Consider the following 19,345-nt stretch of genomic DNA (forward strand, 5'->3'; position numbering starts at 1 on the left):
AACATTATATATATATAAATATATATATATATAGTGAGTCAACTCTCATTGGTAATGGGATTTGTTACCCTTGTCTAAGCTCTGAGCTGCACTGATGAGGCTTCAATAGCCGAAACAGTAGTGTCTGTAGCATGAGTATATATATATATATATATATATATATATATATATATATATATATATATATATATATATACATATATATATATATATATATATATATATATATATATATGTATAGTAGATACATATATATATATATATATATAGTCAAATTGTAGTGAATAGGAGGCCACTTTGGAAAATATATCCAATATATAGGGCTTTTGGATAATAGGAGGCTTCTGATAGGAGGCTTCGCTAAAAACATGCTAAAACAACTCTACTCGTCATGCTGATCGCATACGTATCTATTTTGCATTTTGCAAAAATTTTGCCGGAGAATGCAACATTTTGGAAAATTTTGCAGGTTGGGAGGCTCTGTAGTATGAATTGGAGGGCCTCCCATTAGCGCATAAATTGAATTTTTTTATACAAAATTTGGAGTTGTTTTCTCTTTTGCACAAGCAATTATCTTCTCTTTAATTTCATGGACTCCTATTAGGTTTTTTATGTCTAGCATTAGATAGTCTTAGTGTCAAGGTCTACATTACTTCTTTTTATATGAATTTAGCTAAATTCCATATGATATTTAATTTTAAGGATTTTAGTTGCAATGAACCTTGATTATTAGATAAAATGTTTTCATAATAGGTTGCAAAAGCCAACTAATTCGGTTTTCAGGACTTTGGTCAACTAATGCCAAAAAAGACTTATTGGCAAATATTTTTGTGCTTTGATCAAATGTTTGTCATATTGTTTATCCACATGAAAAATTTGTTTCACCCTTTATAGCTTGTTCGTGTTAAGCAACACAAGAACTAGCATTTTGTTAGTTTTAAACAAGTTGCAATAATGATCGGATTGGTATCGAGATCATCATAGTTTTCACATAGAAACAAATACACTTTGTGATCATATATTAAAGCATCGCATATATTCAAGCATGCTGCAAATATGCCCGTTACATCCACAGAGCTAAAATGTTCAAAACGTAAATTTCAAACATGAACTGTGACCACTTTCGTTACTAAAACATGTTCATCAAATCCAATCATTGCTACTAGCAGACAAAACTGGAAAAGATAGCATGTGGTGGCCTTTGAATTATAAAAAAATTTACGATAGGAGCCTTCGATGAAACCAAGGAGTAACTTTGAACACACTGTGAAAATTACATAGATATTCATCTCGCATTTATCAACATTGGTCAACACTTTCATTTCAAAATATCATTCTTAGTCAAAAGAAAAAAATGAATTCATAAGCGGCCCCTTTAGGGAGTAGAGTTTAGAGATGTTATAAGCTTAATATAGGCGTGTCAAACAAATAGTTTAATTGAGTGCAACAATGACAAAGACAATATTATTACAAACAATGAGTTTGTATGAACCTAAAGGTCTTTTGTGAAAATGGAACCAACCATCAAAAGCAGCCCGAACAGTTGTTGCGATACCAAAATATTGAAAATTGAATGATTTACAAAGCATAGCATCAAACCTTTTGTCAACAAAAATGGATTATCTGATTTATTTCTGTCAAATAAAGTTTTAGAGCTTCAAAACACTGCTGCTACAATAATTGTCCTGCGATTTGTGTGAGCAGTCCCTTGCATGTTGAGTATAGTGCAATATGTTATGGTTAGTGTAACCAACGGCTAGGCACAATTTTTTACAATAATATTCTAGCAAGACATCTCTAAAGTAATTGGCAAGGGAACTTTGCTGATTGCAGACACGCCCAGTTGCAGAAAGAACTTCAAGCTTGGATGTCTTTCCTGTCACTGGAGACCTTTTTGGAAATTGAACAACAACCTGTCGTTTGAAGGTCAGGCATTCTAGACCACTATGCTTCAATGGGTAGAGTTGCTGCTCTTCCTGCAAAGAAACCATTTAGTAAGTTGTATAGTTGAAAATTAGGAGAATTTTGAACCCTACCCATTTTACAGACTTTCCCAAAATATCAAGCAGGTTTTCTAACATTAATTACTAAAAAGTGTGTTCCATCACGTTGTTTCAAAATACTTAAGAAATGGACCTGAACTTTAAAAGGAAGCTCTTGCAGCGGGTTACTTTGGCAGCACTACTACATGTAGGTGTGGCACAGAGGATGTCTTCCTACTGAAACTGCATAATTACATTTCTCCTAAAGATATTGCAATTCTAAGTATGCTGATGTTCCACCTAACAATAAAACTTTAATCAATAAGCTTTTCTTTGAAAAAGTTTGTTTTAATGTTGTGGTTAACACAAATCATTTTGCTCAGTAAAATTAAAAACAATGATTATCATCAGTGATTTATTTCAAGCTAATGCTTCTTTGTTCAAATCTTAGTTAAGAATGGTATCATTGAAATATAATATGTAATAAATAGTTGGATTAAGAAAAGCTCTATTTTACAAACCAACAATTACAGCGGTACTGTTCCTTTCCCTTCTAAGCAAAACGCACAAAAATCAACAACATTGTACACATTCAGCCTGTACTATTATGAGAACAGTATATGTCCATCTAAAGCCACAGTTGGAAATCAGAAAAAAAAATTGTGTCACATAGGATTTAAACTTGCAAGATTCAACGCGTTAGACTGACACAATAACAATTGTGCTAATTGACCTTCTTGCAATAGTTTGCAATAATTGAATGTTTAATTATTGCAACTGACAATATTTTAGCGCACTCTAGACTGCCATGGTATTTTTAGTACAAACCAAGTTTAGTCCAACTCTTGAGCTGAATAAAATTATTAACTGTCTAACAGTCAATGTTTTTTCATGCACAGATTGACTATTTAATTGTATAAAAATCCCTTATTATTCAGTTGGCCTTTAACACTCTAAGGTTGGTGTGTTTAGATATGCCTATTGCTGCCATCCATGTACCAATTAAGCATCGGCTTACTGTCAGTCCTTTTACTGAAAGATCGTGATTTTACTTCATGGTATGTTCACGGGTTTTTTAAACTTCAAACTCTAAAACATTTTTGTAACATTTTATTTTGCAAACGTGTTACCAGAGCTATGCACCAAATCGACATGTTTATGCTTTGTGCATTACTAAACCTATGTAAAGCTGTGATCGCAATGAAACTAAAATGATCATCTCCAATTTTACTTACACTTACAAAACTATTATTTCCGTCAGAACTTAGCAGATTACCGTCAGAGTTAGTGCTGCGTCTTTCATTATCTTTCTAATTACTAAGCCAGATTTTGAATTGGTTGCAATTTTATCAACATATGTAACTCTTTGTTTTTTAAGTCGCGAGGAACTTGCGAAGGCCATAATAACGCTAAATAGTTCAAATGTTGAAAAAAAGATGAGCGTTTCCGAGTTGAAATTTTCCAAACAAAGACTTAAAACAGACTTGCGAATTTATGCAACTTTCATAGAAAAATATTTAGACAACACTGTCAATACTATAAAAGTACTAAAGGTCGTTGGTTATGTTATCAACAAGTAATAAAATTAAGTTACTATGCGACTGCTTGAAAATTTGCTATAGTGTGCATATGACAGTTGGCCATACACTTTGCATAAATGCGCATATGGCAGCAAAAGGGATATCTTGCTATGAACAGTTTCTATAGTTACATGTTTTCCATGCGCTTCTGCCTTGCCAGTATTTAGGTATTTTATATAATAAAGACATTTAGCTTTAGCTGCTACTTACCACACTCCTAACTGGCAATAGTTTGAAACACCAGAATAGGGTTGTAGTCTATAGCACTAAGCTATCGTACAATACTGTTTTGAATGCATCTTAGGGTGTATCATCTAAGTACTTTTACTATCGCGAAATTCTGCTTGCGACCTGAAACACGGAGGTGAAAAACACTGACTGAAACACGACCACACAGTGGAATGCCAATTTAAAAGCCAAGCAGAACTTCATTGAGACAGCTGATCTAAAAAAGAAACAATATTTACTTGCAACAGGCTGAAACAACATTTACATACAACAGGCAGTGCAGCTCGGCACAACATACGCGTATAGCCAAGATCAATGTTCTATGGCTCTTACAAGTATGTTTGTACAAAACACATTTTTATTGAGTAGCTGATTAATTAGCCTGTCATACGTGTACCTATTTGAAAGAAAAGAATCATCTGCCTGCATTGAACCAATAGAAAACATGTCAACAACCCTCACCGACCTGGGATTTTCCGTTTTTTGGGAGCACATATTTTTGTTCTCGCAATTTCGTTTTTTACTACAAGTGTAGTAAAAAAACCTTGGTAACTTTAAAGGTCTGAAACGGCTGGTTACTTAACCAGCCGTGTCAGACCTTTAAAGTTACCAAGGTTTCAGAAATGGGCAATCAATAGACTTTTGAAAATGGATTACTGATTGCTTCCTATGTTATTAGCGGAAAAGGCTGCGAACACGACCGAGCTCACACTGCAACACACTTTTAGCTTTTTCTTTGCATCATTATATGTAATAAGTTCTGTTGATTGATATGTTTATAAAAATCTCATAGGCGGTGTGGTTCAAAAATAGGGGCCATTCTAACCTGAGGGCACACACATTCATTAGTAAAAGTTAGGTCTTTAACAAAAGCCATTACATTTATGAGAATTGCGATTTGTATACCAAAATATGTTGTATTCTAATAAATAGTGTATTACGTTGTTCTATATAGAACGATATGGTAATGATGCTACTATATCACTACCAGGCACACTGGCTTTTTAGCTATAACTAAAAAACAACTTGTATTAACCGTTTTAGGCAACACTCTTGCTCACCTAAATTCTGGAGTTTTCTGTTCATGTAATAATATTATGTTTTCCAAACTATGATACAATTAAAAGTGCTCTTGTGAATCCTGGTCATCAAATGTTTTAGCAATTTTTTATAACATCAAATGGCAATTCAAATTTCCTCTCTTCCAACAAGATCAATAATTTTTTTAATCCGTCTTAGCATTTTCAACTTATTAAAGAATGAAGTAATAAATTGTTCAAAAATCATGAACTTGTGGTATGACTACTACTCTATTTCATACATCTATCGCAAAAAATTATCGTCGACTTTTACGGACCTCAATTGCAATTTAAGAAAGCTTAAGATGAAGAGCTAAATATATAAAATAAGTACATAGATTCATTGCAAGTTTACCAATTTTTGATGAGCTGAAATAGAAGTAGCATAAGTTGAATCAGTGCTTTTATTGAATAACAACAGGTTTTATGTAAACTAAAATCATTTATTGTAGGCAGGTGACACTGGAGGCAAATATAAACAGACAAGATCCTCACGCACACTTTTCGATCAATGTGGATTTTATTTGTATTATTAATACTGATTACACTAAAACTATTTAGTTCTTCTTAAATGGCCAGTGATCAAATTTTGAAATCTCACATTGCAGATGCATATTAACCGACTTAGCGTTGGATGGCATTTGACACCACAACGATCGTTTTCCCTATATTTTCCAAGTTTATTAAAAATCCAAAAAGTTTACATCACTTCTATTATTTGAATTATTTTTATTCTGATAAAACAAAAAGTCACTAATGATCGCAGGATCAAATAATCTTTTATTTTACCGTTTTGAAAGTCGAGCTGATGTTGACTGTTTTTTCCAAATTTTATTCTTTTTCAAGGAGAGGCAATTTGTTTAGTTTTTAGCACAAATCAAAGCCTCTCAGATAATCATTTCATATTGTAAATCATTAACCGATATACTGTTGATGATATTTAAAACTTACTAGTGTTCATATCCTTTGTTTAACGTTACTAGGAGACAGTTTTATAAACGTCTACCGAAAGCGACATAAATTTTGTTTCTTCACGCAACCGGTAAACGACATTTTAGTCGTTTCTCTGCCAAAGGGTTAACACTAAAATAGTACGTCCAGCAAGTCCAGCAAAATCAAGAAAAGTTTAGACCAACAGATTTTGCAAGCAAATAATTTTTTTAACAAATATGCTTCAAGATGTCATTTCTTACAGAAATAATTTTTTCAGCTGTCTAAGCTAGGATTATTAAAAATAAGTCAGCTTGCTTTATAACTCGCATGTTTTTAGACCACTTTGAATTACTCTTTCTAGGTTTAATGTTTTCTTCCAAAATACGCATGATACAACTAAAACACAATTAACACTAAAATAATATGTCCTAAGCTCCAACGAACAACATGAGCCTTCAATTGCTGTGCAGACGGCTTTTCTCCAAAAATTGTAATCTATTTGAAGAAGGTTCAATGCTGGGACAAAAAAACATGAAGTTGCCCTTTCGAGCACTTTAAAAAAATTCAAAAAAATCTGAGATTATATAGACATTATTAAAGTCCTTTAAATAGCTCAGAAGTTTCTAGTAGAACAGATTTTCAGCCTTGGTTTACACGATTATGGCATGTGCTTTTACAATAAAGTTACTCTGCCATTGGCATGCAAGTGCCACTGCGCCTGTTTGTTACAGTTCGTTTTTGTAACACTATTCAAGAAAACTGAAATAATTACTAGCTCAGGTAAAATTTCCACTTTAATGCTCATATCAACCGATTAAACAATTAAAAACATTCTGGTTAATTGGCAGTAGACATGAATTTGGAGACAAACAAGAAGGTGAAGTAAATAAAAGCAACAAAAGACTGATTGATACTTGTTGTTGCTAACTAACAAGGTGAAAGCGGTGTCTGTCTGACTTTTCATTTATCCATCGTCGAAATACAGGTAGGAAAAATATATATTTTTGATGAGACTAGAGCTCATAACATTCATCTGGGTATATCAATACTCCAATGCTTGCACCAATAGGTAGCTTTCCAATTTTTGGGAGTTTATGAAAGGCTAGTCATTTTTTCTATTTTTTGACACAACTGACATCTTCTAATGGCAAACTAGTTTAACTCTTTTGCTACTGCATAAAATTCTGACCGAATGATTAACCCTCCCAAATTAATTCAAACGGTTTTTCGAAAAAAAGCGATATACCGCTAGTATCTAAGCAATAACTCAAGAATGAAAACAGATATTATTTTACTGTAAAATGCATCTTATTTAAAAGAATGTTCTCTACAAGGTAAGCTTAGAATTGTTTGGTGAATCTCACTCTCACAATTTTTCTGACGCTTTGTTTGCGATAACGATCTGGTTTTGCCGTTTTGAAAAAATGATTGGAAATTGAATAGTTGAACAAAAATAATGTATATTGGTTGCACCTGACTAGCAACAAGGTGGTCTCGTGCGAGACCAGACTTTATTAGTCTAGCTAATGTGTAGGTTTCGTAATGAAAAGCAAAGTGAAACCCTATTGAAACGTCAATACACCGGCTTACTGTCTGTACTTAAATTACTGTGAAATGTTAGAATGGTTGAACTGCAAACGAATTATATTGGTTGCACCTGCTTGGAAACAAATTTCTTTAATTGGAGGCATAATTTGATGTGTCTAGCTAATGTGTGGGCTTCCTAATAAAAAAAAGTGAAACCCTATTGATAAGCTGATGCATAGGCTTGCGGTGGCAAAAGAGTTAACAATGTACTAAAATCTATAATAGCGAACCCTATACATACTCTTATTGCTCCAGTTCGCCAAGAATGTAAACTATATTTTTAAAGCCAGCTATAAAATTCTCGTCATTGAATTTGAGAATTGGCACCAACTTGACACTTTACTTCATGTGAAAGTATTTATGTTGCATCAAACAAAAGCTTTACATAAATTATTTTTAGGTGGAGTTCCCGTTATAAGAGGAATGCATTATAAGAGCATTTACTGGACAGATATTCCAACCAGATAAAGTCCAAACTATGCCCATACACTTGAAGTTCATTCTTTGAATTACCATACTGGGATTGAAATTGAAATACGACATAACAGTCAATCAAGAGAACTTCAATTTATTTATCATACAGGAAACAAATACATTATGTTTAGAGAAAAATGCAAGTGTTTTAACAAAAAAAGTTTGAGCCATGTACATGTATATATAGTACGTAAAAGAAACTACTTTTTATTTTGCGATTTCACTTTTCACAAAGAACCAATGTCCCTGTGTATCACGAAAAATGAAGGATAACTGCAAAAGATAGCTATGACAAGCAGAACGGGATTTTGAGCAAAAATTGGATTTATCACAAACAGATTGTAAGTAATACTAATATGCGAGTCAATCTATTAACCAACATGAATGCCATTGAAAGTTATAAAGGGTATAGCATGGGGCAAATTATTAACTCTTTCGCTACCATAAGCCGATGTCACGGCTTCCGAGGTAATATAAGTACAGACCATGAGCCGATGTATTGGCTTATCATGAGGGTTTCACTTTTCTTTTCATTACGGAGCACACACATTAGCTAGACAAATCAAACTCTGTCTCTACCAAAACAATTTGGTTGCCAATCACCCGCAACCAATAGAATAATTTTTAGCCTAACAGTTTCATTTCTACTTATTATCAAAACAGAAAAACCAGATCATTATCGTCATGGCAATAAGAAACACACAGCGTTCATTCAACGCAAAGAAAGCGTCAGAACATTTGTGAGATTGGGACTCACTAAACAGTTTCATAGTTATTTTGTAGAATTTTTTTGAAAAAGATGCATTTAACAGTGAAACGGTAGGTTTTGATTTTTGTGATATTACTTAAATACTAGCTGTACATCAGTTTTTTGAAAATTTGTTTGAATTAATTTTTGTTTGGTCAGAAATTGATGTGATAGCAAAAGTGTTAAATGTATTTGCCAAAAATAATATAATTGAATTTTTAAGACTAGAAGTGATTTTTTATCTCTATAATTGTAAAATACCTCTGAAAAAAATTTTTTTTTTCACTAAAGCTCATTCTACGTTTCTCAATATTTTGGTCTATAAACAACGTGATTTACCTTCACTAAGTTCTTGTGTCCACTCTCTTCTGACCAGAAACATCCCAAAGATGTATGTAAGCTGTTTGAACCTTAAATTGCCAGTTCTGTAGATAACTTGACTAGCATCAAAGAGGATGCAGGACATGTTATGGCAGCACTCTGCAATGATTCATAACAAAATAGAAATAACAAGTTTTTTTTTAATAGAACCTTTTCCGATTTACATTAACTGTTTTCAACATACGTTTACAGCAAATCGTTTGCAAGTTCATTGATTGCTGCAGAAAAAACAAAAACTGAGCAAGTAGAAGTGTATTTGGTATTCTAGCCCTGACATTCAATCACAGCTTTTATATTCCTCACCGGTGTAGTCTTTAGGCATTAGAAGAGCATGACTTAAGCAATGTGAACAAAATTTCAAAAGCGATCACCAAGTCATGAAATCGATTGTCAGTTGTCTGACCTTGATTTGGACTTGGCTTCTAGATATTATTGTAAGGTAAAGTTTAGAGCTCGTCACCATGGGTGTTAACTGCAAGTTTCTGTTCCTGTCTCAGACGCTACGCTAACCTATAGTTTGTACAAGTGCTATCGCCGGTAAACAGGTAACAGGAATGCAAGAACACGACAACTATAAACATGCAAGGGTGAATAGGAGCTGTGTACATAATTGAAATTAAGCAGTTATTCACAGGGCATAGTCCAATTTGTAAAACATAATAACCAGAACCTGACGTTCAACCAAATTATTGTTAACCTTTTCCACACCGTTCCCGTAAATCTTATGGGCTGAGAGCGCAGTCTCAGCGCACCAAACCCGTAATTGCCATCAGATCTGAGTCTTTGATAGGTATTTTTTAAATTCATTTATTTATTTTCAAAATGGCACTAACATTTTTCATTAATATTTTGAGGAGTTTTAAAAGATATCATACTACTTTTTTGAGGCTGTAATTACTCCCTTCTACGCATGTGCAAAAAGAACACTTTGTTAGAAGTTGAACGGTCTTTAAGGAAAGCTGATCATCATGAACGGATGCGATATTTGAAGCGCTATTAAAAAGATTTGTTTACAGGAAGATAACGACAGGTTTGAAAGTGAAGAAGAGGATTTTAGACCAAAAAATGTGAGGAAGCCGATGAAAGTAAAAAAGAGAATCAACAAAATGAATGGGATTGCGAAAGTGAGACTGAAACGGCCGGTGTTGAAACGGCTAATAATGACGGATATCAAAGAGGAGCTGATTTAAAACCAAAATAATTACATTTTGCTAACAGTCTGGCAGGAGTATAAGTTTGAATTCTTAAACAGGTAGGTGTTTTTTATTATTCAAAGCTTTTTAAACATCGGTCACTATAAATATTATTTTGAACGAAACAAATAAATATGGCCTTCAAAAACATTGCGATGCGTCGGAGCCTGTTGATGATAAAGATTTGGCGAGTTGTTTGTTTAGTTTTGCATTTAGGTATTCTCAAAAAGCCTACTATGCTGCCTTACTGGTCCACTGTGACATTCCTTTATTATCTAGGCTGATTTTTAATCAATTTAAAAATTGAAAGAAGATTAGAAGCAAGCTTACACTTTATTGACAATTTTGAAGACCCTACTGGCAATAAAATGTTCAAGTTAGAAAAAAATTTTGCCATGACATGCAACTGGTTCTATCCTGTTTTTCACTCTGATAAATTTATATCTGTAGATGAAAGCTTGCTGGCATGGGAAGGATGGCTCAACTTCAGACAGTATATTCCATCTAACAGATCTAAATTTGGAATTAAGTTATTTGCTTTCCGTTGCTGTCTCTGGCTATGTGCACCAGTTGTTTGTATACATTGTCGACGAGCAAGCTGAATGCACTGGCAGCGGAGTCACAAGTGGAATATATTTGTGCAAGTCATGTTTTGATCTTTACCATGCTAACTAAATTTATTTACAAATGGTATTTTATTGTTTCCGCAAATGCTTCACTGCTTTGTATTGCTAGCATTTTTACATAAATTTGCTAATCTATTGTATTAGTTGTGCATTGGTGTGCTGTATTTGTTGCACACTTTCATCTTCAGAGCAGCGGTCTAATCAAAAAGTTCTGTTCTCATATTGTTTTGCAATCTAGTAGTCCATGATTTGCTGTTTCTGCTCATAATAAATGTTACTTCATGTTTTTTGCTGCTTCACCAAATGTGTGAATATAGGCTCACGACTTAATTCTTTCTGCACACAACCGGTTAATGTTTGCTGCAGCACACATGAACCTGTGCATTGACTTTATATGCAAAACTTTTACATAGATCTATAGTCTCATGAAATGCATAAAAACTAGAGCAAAAAATCGTAACTGCATATAATTATATATGTCTAGCTGCCAAGTTTTTGCAAGCTGTGTGGAGGAAAAAATCTCATTCTGCAGGAAAATTTCTCAGCTTCCAGATGCATATTTATTCACAGTTTTGTGCCAATTTGCACAAAAGTTGGAGCAACCTTGTCGGGTGACTGTCTTGCGCTGCTTATGGACAAGGCGTCTTGAGCATTTCCAGTGGCGCTCCCGCTATACATTGGAGCTCATAACTCCACTTTCAATGCTCTTGGACGACTAATTTTTTTTTAAATTGTTGTGAACATATAAATCCATGCAGGAATTATTTATACAACATTGCAAAATTGCTTTTAGTAAATATAAAAACAATTGAAAATGACCGACAAAAATAAAAAAAACTCGTCGCTTCAACGAATTGAGAGTTTTGCAGGAAAGCAAATGCAAGCTAGCTACATAAAAAAAATCAGCTTGTAAAGAAATTTCTCAACATTCTTGTGCATGTTAATTTATGTATCTACCTCAATTTTGATGAAAGTTGATGCAGTTTTTACGCAGTGGTATCGAAGGCTCAAATAACCATAGTAAATGCTCTGGTGCGCTGGGGGAATTCCAGCCGTAAGCCCGCGGTCACTAAAGGGTTAGTAAGAACTCTGCACCAGCTTCATGAAGCTAAAAAGTCATACATAATAGTTACATATATATGGAAAAAGAGACAAACCAAAAAGCAGCAACACTTATTCAATACTAAGAATGATTAACAAAGCTGAGAATATTAACCAGCATAATGCGCAGTAGCACTGACATACATTTGCTGCTTGAATGGTATGTTTCCAACAAAAAAAGCGGGTTCATTTTTTTAAAAAGATTACTACTCCCTAACAAGCAAAATGATAACAAGCCACGGAACTACGAGTTAGCAACCTAGGCAGCTAAGTTGTACATGTAATCCAGATGAGTCTATTACGGTTTTTAGCAAGGCAAATAATTAACCAATATTTGAGTGTTCACCAAACTAAATTTTCTTTAATGTGCCATTTTTAGCGGCACAAAGAAATCAAATTTTTGATGATCATTTGCACCGACTTGAGGCAGGTGGTAAGAGTGAAACAAACTAGATTTGTTCGACTTAGTCAAAAGCGTATAAAAGTATTAGGCACAATTAGCCACATCAATACTTGTTACAGAAATATCTATCATACTAAGATAGAGTTTAAAATCATTTCTATGAAAAGCCTGTTGCAGTGGCTTCTTTTTGTCCTGGGAACATTTAAAATCCTTTAATAGAAAATGCAAAACCTATATAAAATATATAGTATAATATAAAATTAAAACTGGTAGCAAATTTATGTTAGCGATGACATATTTTTATTGTAGTTTTACATTAGCACTATTTGTTCTAAACAGTGTGGTAACTACATGATGTATTTAACAAACTAACGTCAACTCCTTTACTACAAAAGGAATTTCTTTACTGCGACATAAGTAATTAGTGACACCTAATTTCTAAAATGAGTCTGTATAAATGGTTATAACTTTAAACCACATGATCTATTAACAGTCTTTTTATAGCAAATTAATCAGTATAATAATACGTTAGTTGATGCCGCGAAAACTATAAAAAATGTGTTGCAGAATGAGAGGGAACACTTTTCGTTCATTTTGAAATTACCGTGAGGTGAGCATAAAACTCGAGTCAGATGATTCATGAATATTATTAGTTTACAATATATTATTACTGATAAAAATAATTACTCTCATCAGCACTATTACTCAATAAAATTACCCAGTCCATAGAACTAAAACTAGTAAAAATTTGTGGCTGTTATGCCTCCGACATGACTGTCATTTCTAAGAAGAAATTGTCATAAAGCAAGTATTCGCAAAGCGAAACTACACTTGGGTTGTAAACATATTTTTATTGGTTCAACATATACAAACAATTGCTTTTTTCATTCAGGTATATATACAGTAAAGTAATTTGTCAATTACTCACTAATCATAAACAATTTGGGTCATGATCTCAGAAACCATGGTTAAATCAGTGGTTTGAGATTGGGAGTTATCTACACTACTATCAAAAGGAGTGAGTTCACAGCTATTTTGCAAAACAAAATTTTGATTTTACCTCAATTACAGCAGGTTTTATGGTCAATAAACTGAATGCATGTAATTAATGCATGCTGAATGCTGAAACCATTAATGCCAAAACATAGTTCCGAGAAAACAAGTGTTGAAGTTTGAGAAACAAAAACTAATGCACAATTGTGTTTACATTTCAAAATGTCATAGCAACCAATATCAATCAAGATGTTGTGATATTTATCTAGATTTCTGAATTTATATCCAGAAAATTATGCTGAAGTTAAAAATCTAAACAGATTGTAGCTGGTTGTCATAGAAATAGCTGTATATCTAAAAAAAATCTATTACTTATTCAGTTAGTGCAGCTTTATAGTCGGATAACTCAACTTCATGGTTTGCGACTTGACCATGGTTTTTGAGATTGCGACCCATTCGTACAAAAGCTTGACAAAGCCACATCATGCAGCACTTGGTTATGCGAAAACACTTTGACTATCTTTACTGTCCTACTAGGTTCACAGTAGCTCAGGAGTTGAACAATTTGATTCGCACTGAAACAGCTTCGTCAAAAGAAAACAGAAGCAATCAGTGTAAAATCTGCTTTGTATTACTTTTACGTCATGCTTTGCTGTATTTGAGAATCATATTGTATACGTGTATAATTCAAAAAAAAACAATACCAGAGGTTTCCAAGCTTTTAATATTAATCGAGCTAATTATTATTATAGCTAATTTAATTCTTAAATGATTAAAAAAATAACTGAGACAATTTATGCGTAAATTATTGGTGAGCTTGCAACAAAACTTACATTACAGTTATTTAGTCTCAAACCATTTACCGTATCTTACTCTGCTGTGTTGTAAGTGCAAAATATGGGGAAAAGTGATCACAAGATCTTAAAAGATCAAAAGCAAACAGTTAATCGCAGCCATCACAAAAACGTCATAGGTTGGAATCCCTTTACGAAACGGCTAAAATGGGGTGTAAGTTGCGCAGTGATGGCTTCTGTTTAAACTTTTTTGCAACCTCATTTGTCAAAATATTTTTACAAATTTACCTCATGTATTCAATAAATCATGTCTATTGTCCTTAGGTGACTATTTCCTGATCATTGTAATGCTGTCACTTTGAGCACTGATATCTCAAAACCTCGCCTAAAAATTATTTTATTTTTTAACTTTAGTTCGAAGGAATGTATACCATCCTCTGATGACATGAGGAGCTTGTTGGTCACCTGCGATAGTCAAAGGATTCTGCAGAAATTGTTCATGCTTTTTGACAGGAATTATAGGTCACATGATCAAATTACGACAAAAAAATTACACCAAGCTAAAAAAATTGTAAAGTAGCGAACATTTATAATTGAGCATGTATATTTGATGAGAGCTTCCCGGTAGAACCCGAAGTGTTTGTCATAAACTAGTGCTACGAGACGTTTTATACCGAGGCTGTGATTGGCCTTTAATTTTACGTGATAACACTGCATGTCAGAACAATAACTACATTGAGTTGAGTACGTAATCAAAATACAGGGATTCTAACCTACGATGTTTTCCTGTTGGCTGCGATTAACTGTTCATTTTTGAGCTTTTAAGAGCTTGTAATTACCATTCTACAAATTCTGCACCTACAACCCAGTAGAGTAAGACATGGTGAATTTTTTGATACCAAATAACTGTAATGTAAATTTTGTTGCGAGTCGACCTTTAAATGCAACTGCATTTTGACAGCATGTTTATAAGCAGGCTTGATGTAAGAAACAGAGTAAGAGTCCATACCACAAGTTCATGATTATTGTGGATCATGTCCACAAATTATTACTTCACTCTTCAATATGTTGAAAATGCTAAGAGGGGTTAAAAATTTATTGATCTTGCTGGAAAATAGGAAATTTGAATTGCCACTTGATGTTATAAAAAAATTGCTAAAAATATTTGATGACCAGAATTCACAATAGCACTTTTAATTGTATCATAGTTTGGAAAACATAATATTATTACATGAACAGAAAACTCCAGAATTTAGGTGAGCAAGAGTGTTGCCTAAAACGGTTAATACAAGTTGTTTTTTAGTTATAGCTAAAAAGCCAGTGTGCCTGGTAGTGATATGGTAGCATCATTACCATATCGTTCTATATAGAACGACGTAATACACTATTTATTAGAATACAACATATTTTGGTATACAAATTGCTATTCTCATAAATGTAATGGCTTTTGTTAAAGACCTAACTTTCACCAATGAATGAAGTGTGCCCTCAGGTTAGCATGGCCCCTATTTTTGAACCCGCCGCCTATGAGATTTTTTATATACACATCAATCAACAGAAAATTTTACATCTAAAGATGCGAACAAAAAGCTAAAAGTGTGTTGCAGTGTGAGCTCGGCCGTGTTCTCGGCCTCTTTTGCTAATAAAATAGGAAGCAATCAGTAATCCATTAATCAATTAATCAATTAATCAGCTACTCACTAAAAAAAGTGTTTTGTACGGAAAACTTTGTAAGAGCCATAGAACATTGATCTTGGCTAAACGCGTACGTTGTGCTGAGCTGCACTGCACAGCCTGTTGTATGCACTCAGTTAATGGACTACGTACAAACCTGCTTGTGTTTTAAAACGTTTCAATTCTGAGAACCCAAATTAAACTCATTAAAAAAATCAGTCAAACTTTGCAAAAATGGTTAATATTTTTATATTAACATTTAAATATTAATATTTAATAATAATATTTTAATAAACTTTATACTAAATTTATACATAGTTGAAATACTGTACATAAATATAAAAAACGGATAATTTGTACATACAACTTCATACATTAGTATTTTGCATCCTAACTATTGTTTTAGTTATTTTTTTGATTGCCAGTGCTATGGTATTTTGGTTTAGCCAACTGCCCAATGTAATTAACGACTGCAGTCTCCAGAGCCAACTATAATCATCAAAAGATCAAGACTAAAAAAACAAGGGCTCATAAACTCACCCTTTAGCTTTTTTAAAAACTTGTAGACCGATATGATTGGTTCTATGAGGAAATGATCGAGGGACTATAGTTCGGTGTGGAGAGCTCATCTTTATTCTCCAGATCAAACAACTTCTACAAAAGTAAAATGTTTGTAACATAATATTAAGTAAGAAAGTTGATGACCACTTTATGCATTGAGCCTCTGACCACCTTTTATTTGGTATTTGCAGACATGTTGAAAGTGGGCTACCGTTAAACCTATATTTGAATGCTAACTCTATTTTAATGGTACTGCTATTTGAGACCACTTAAAGCAATTGTTTGAAAAATTGAGGGCCATTTTTTATTGAAGGATGGGAGTAGGACTGAAAGATAGAGTGTTGTTGCATCAAAATAGATGCGTTATGGTATTTTTTTGAGGTATTATTATCGCGTTTATCAAAAGTTAAAAAAAAGTTTGGGGTATCGATCAAGTCTAAAATAAATTAAAATTATACCGCAAAAAGGTTCACTTTATGCAAAGAAACTCAAAGCAACAGACAAATGGCAACAAGTGTTGAAACTAATGTGTTGAAAGGTCTATGCGAGGTCATTGAGTAAAAAGCTTATTAAGTGAACTAGTTAAGGATGACCTACCAGCCCTTGAAAATCAGGTTGGTTACGCATCCAATGACTGGGAAGAAGCGTTGAACTAGCATTTGAGATCTGTTCATCATTGTAACATCTCTCAGGAAATATGACTTTAATGACTACGTAGGCCTAAACAGATAACAAACTACTGATCCACGACCAGTTGATATGTTGGTGGACATGCCGATAAATTTGATATAGGCATACATAAAGTGCTTGCCAACTGGAAAGCAATACATGAGCTGTTATGGATGAGCAGCTTTCAATGCAAGCAGCTGGGCAAATGGCTTTGTACTAGCCTTTGTTATGAAATATTACCCAAGCCTGTGTCAGTAGACAGCTCGCACCTCTGCTAGTTAAAGTGCTAAAATTTTCAAATAAATTAAGTAATTCCATGTCAATAAGATAATACCATAGTCGTTAAATATAAATATAAACTTGTAAAAATTCATGAATTGATGATATGTCAAGTTTTAACGCTTTGATCCTTGCCGATCTTATCAATGCGTGTCAGTAAACCTGGGCAATATTTTCAGCGATCCAAAGAATAGTATAATGATATTTGATCAAACACTAGTAAAAAACCTACCACCGAGGTCATCAAACAGAAAAAAATGGTATTTCACCATTGTTCGGGCTGAAACTATAAACTTTTGTACAATTTTAAAAACTCGTAAAAAAATTTACAGATCATATCCATCCAGCACACGCTCATCATCATTTCATGACTCAAAATATACTGGAAAAATATAGTTAGTAAAATATTTTCCACCTACAACACAACAAAGTAAGACTTGATTAATCTTTCCATACTAAATAACTGTAATATAAATTTTGATGCAAGTAAACCTTTAACTCTTTCACTACCACATTAAAATCTTACCGAATGAATATTCTGCCCAAATTAATGAACCAACTTTTTGAAAAGCTGATATACCGCTAGTAATTAAGCAATATCTCGAGAATAAAAGCAGATATCACTTTACTGTAAAATGCATCCTATTCAAAACAAAATTTTCTACAAGATAATTACAAGGTGATTTTTACTCTTGTACAATATCGAACGTTTTATTCGTGTTGAACGGACGCAGTGTGTTTTTCCTTGCTATGACGATAACGATCTGGTTTCACCGTTTTGAAAAATAATTAGAAATGGATTAGTTGAAACAAAATTTTTTTAGGTGCACGTGATTGGCAACACAATTGTTTCACTGGAGACAAATTTTGATTGGTCTAGCTAATGTGTAGGCTTCGCAATGAAAAGAAAAGTGAAACCCTATTGATAAGCCGATATATCGTTTTACGGTCACTACATTTATCACCGCGATTTGTTGACAATATTTAGCTAAAAATATTTACATTGATAGCAAGTAGTTGGCAACAAGGTTGTTTCACTGGAGACAAAATTTGATTAGTCTAGCTGTTCTATAGGCTTCATAATTAAAAGAAAAGTGAAACCATATTGAAAAGCCGATATATGGCTTACGGCCTGTACTTGAACTACCACTAAAGCTGATATATGGCTTACGGCCTGTACTTGAACTACCACTAAAGCTGATATATGGCTTACGGCCTGTACTTGAACTACCACTAAAGCTGATATATGGCTTACGGCCTGTACTTGAACTACCACTAAAGCCGATATATGGCTTACGGCCTGTACTTGAACTACCACTAAAGCTGATATATGGCTTACGGCCTGTACTTGAACTACCACTAAAGCTGATATATGGCTTACGGCCTGTACTTGAACTACCACTAAAGCCGATATATGGCTTACGGCCTGTACTTGAACTACCACTAAAGCCGATATATGGCTTACGGCCTGTACTTGAACTACCACTAAAGATGATATATGGCTTACGGCCTTTACTTGAACTACCACTAAAGCCGATATATGGCTTACGGCCTGTACTTGAACTACCACTAAAGCCGATATATGGCTTACGGCCTGTACTTGAACTACCACTAAAGCTGATATATGGCTTACGGCCTGTACTTGAACTACCACTAAAGCTGATATATCGGCTTACGGTAGCGAAAGAGTTAAAACCAGTCTTTATTTTCATTGGAGGGTCAGTGAATGTCTCAATAGCTTAAAACCTTCCAGTTAGCAAAACCAGAATACATTGAAATCAAGGCTCAGAGGCTAACCATGAGACTAAACCATAAAAATACTCATTTTAATATTATCACCAGAACTATATTGAATGCAAATTTTGATTTTTTGTAATAACAGAGAAAAACTATTCTAAGTAGTAACTCTATGTTGTTATTATTGTTATATGAAACAATACCATTTTAAAGTTCTTGTTGGCATAAGTAACAGTAAAAAAAACAACAAGAAAGGCGCACAGCTAATGGCTAAGTCCTGGCAGTTGTTGTCTAAATTAGAGACCATATGAATGCAAACCTGG

At 33.7% G+C, this 19,345-nt stretch overlaps 1 long non-coding RNA gene across 1 annotated transcript; it reads right to left on the reverse strand.

Annotated features, from left to right (window-relative positions):
- Positions 1-1,658: 1,658 nt before the first annotated feature.
- LOC137398891 (uncharacterized) lies at positions 1,659-17,021 on the reverse strand. Its single transcript, XR_010979043.1, has 5 exons — positions 16,935-17,021; positions 16,317-16,430; positions 11,769-11,919; positions 8,951-9,091; positions 1,659-1,976 (listed from the first exon to the last, which is right to left on the reverse strand). It is a non-coding gene; the product is annotated as an uncharacterized lncRNA (long non-coding RNA).
- Positions 17,022-19,345: the final 2,324 nt, after the last annotated feature.

The sequence above is a fragment of the Watersipora subatra genome, chromosome 6, assembly GCF_963576615.1.
Source record: "Watersipora subatra chromosome 6, tzWatSuba1.1, whole genome shotgun sequence".
NCBI classification, from domain to species: Eukaryota; Metazoa; Bryozoa; class Gymnolaemata; order Cheilostomatida; family Watersiporidae; genus Watersipora; species Watersipora subatra.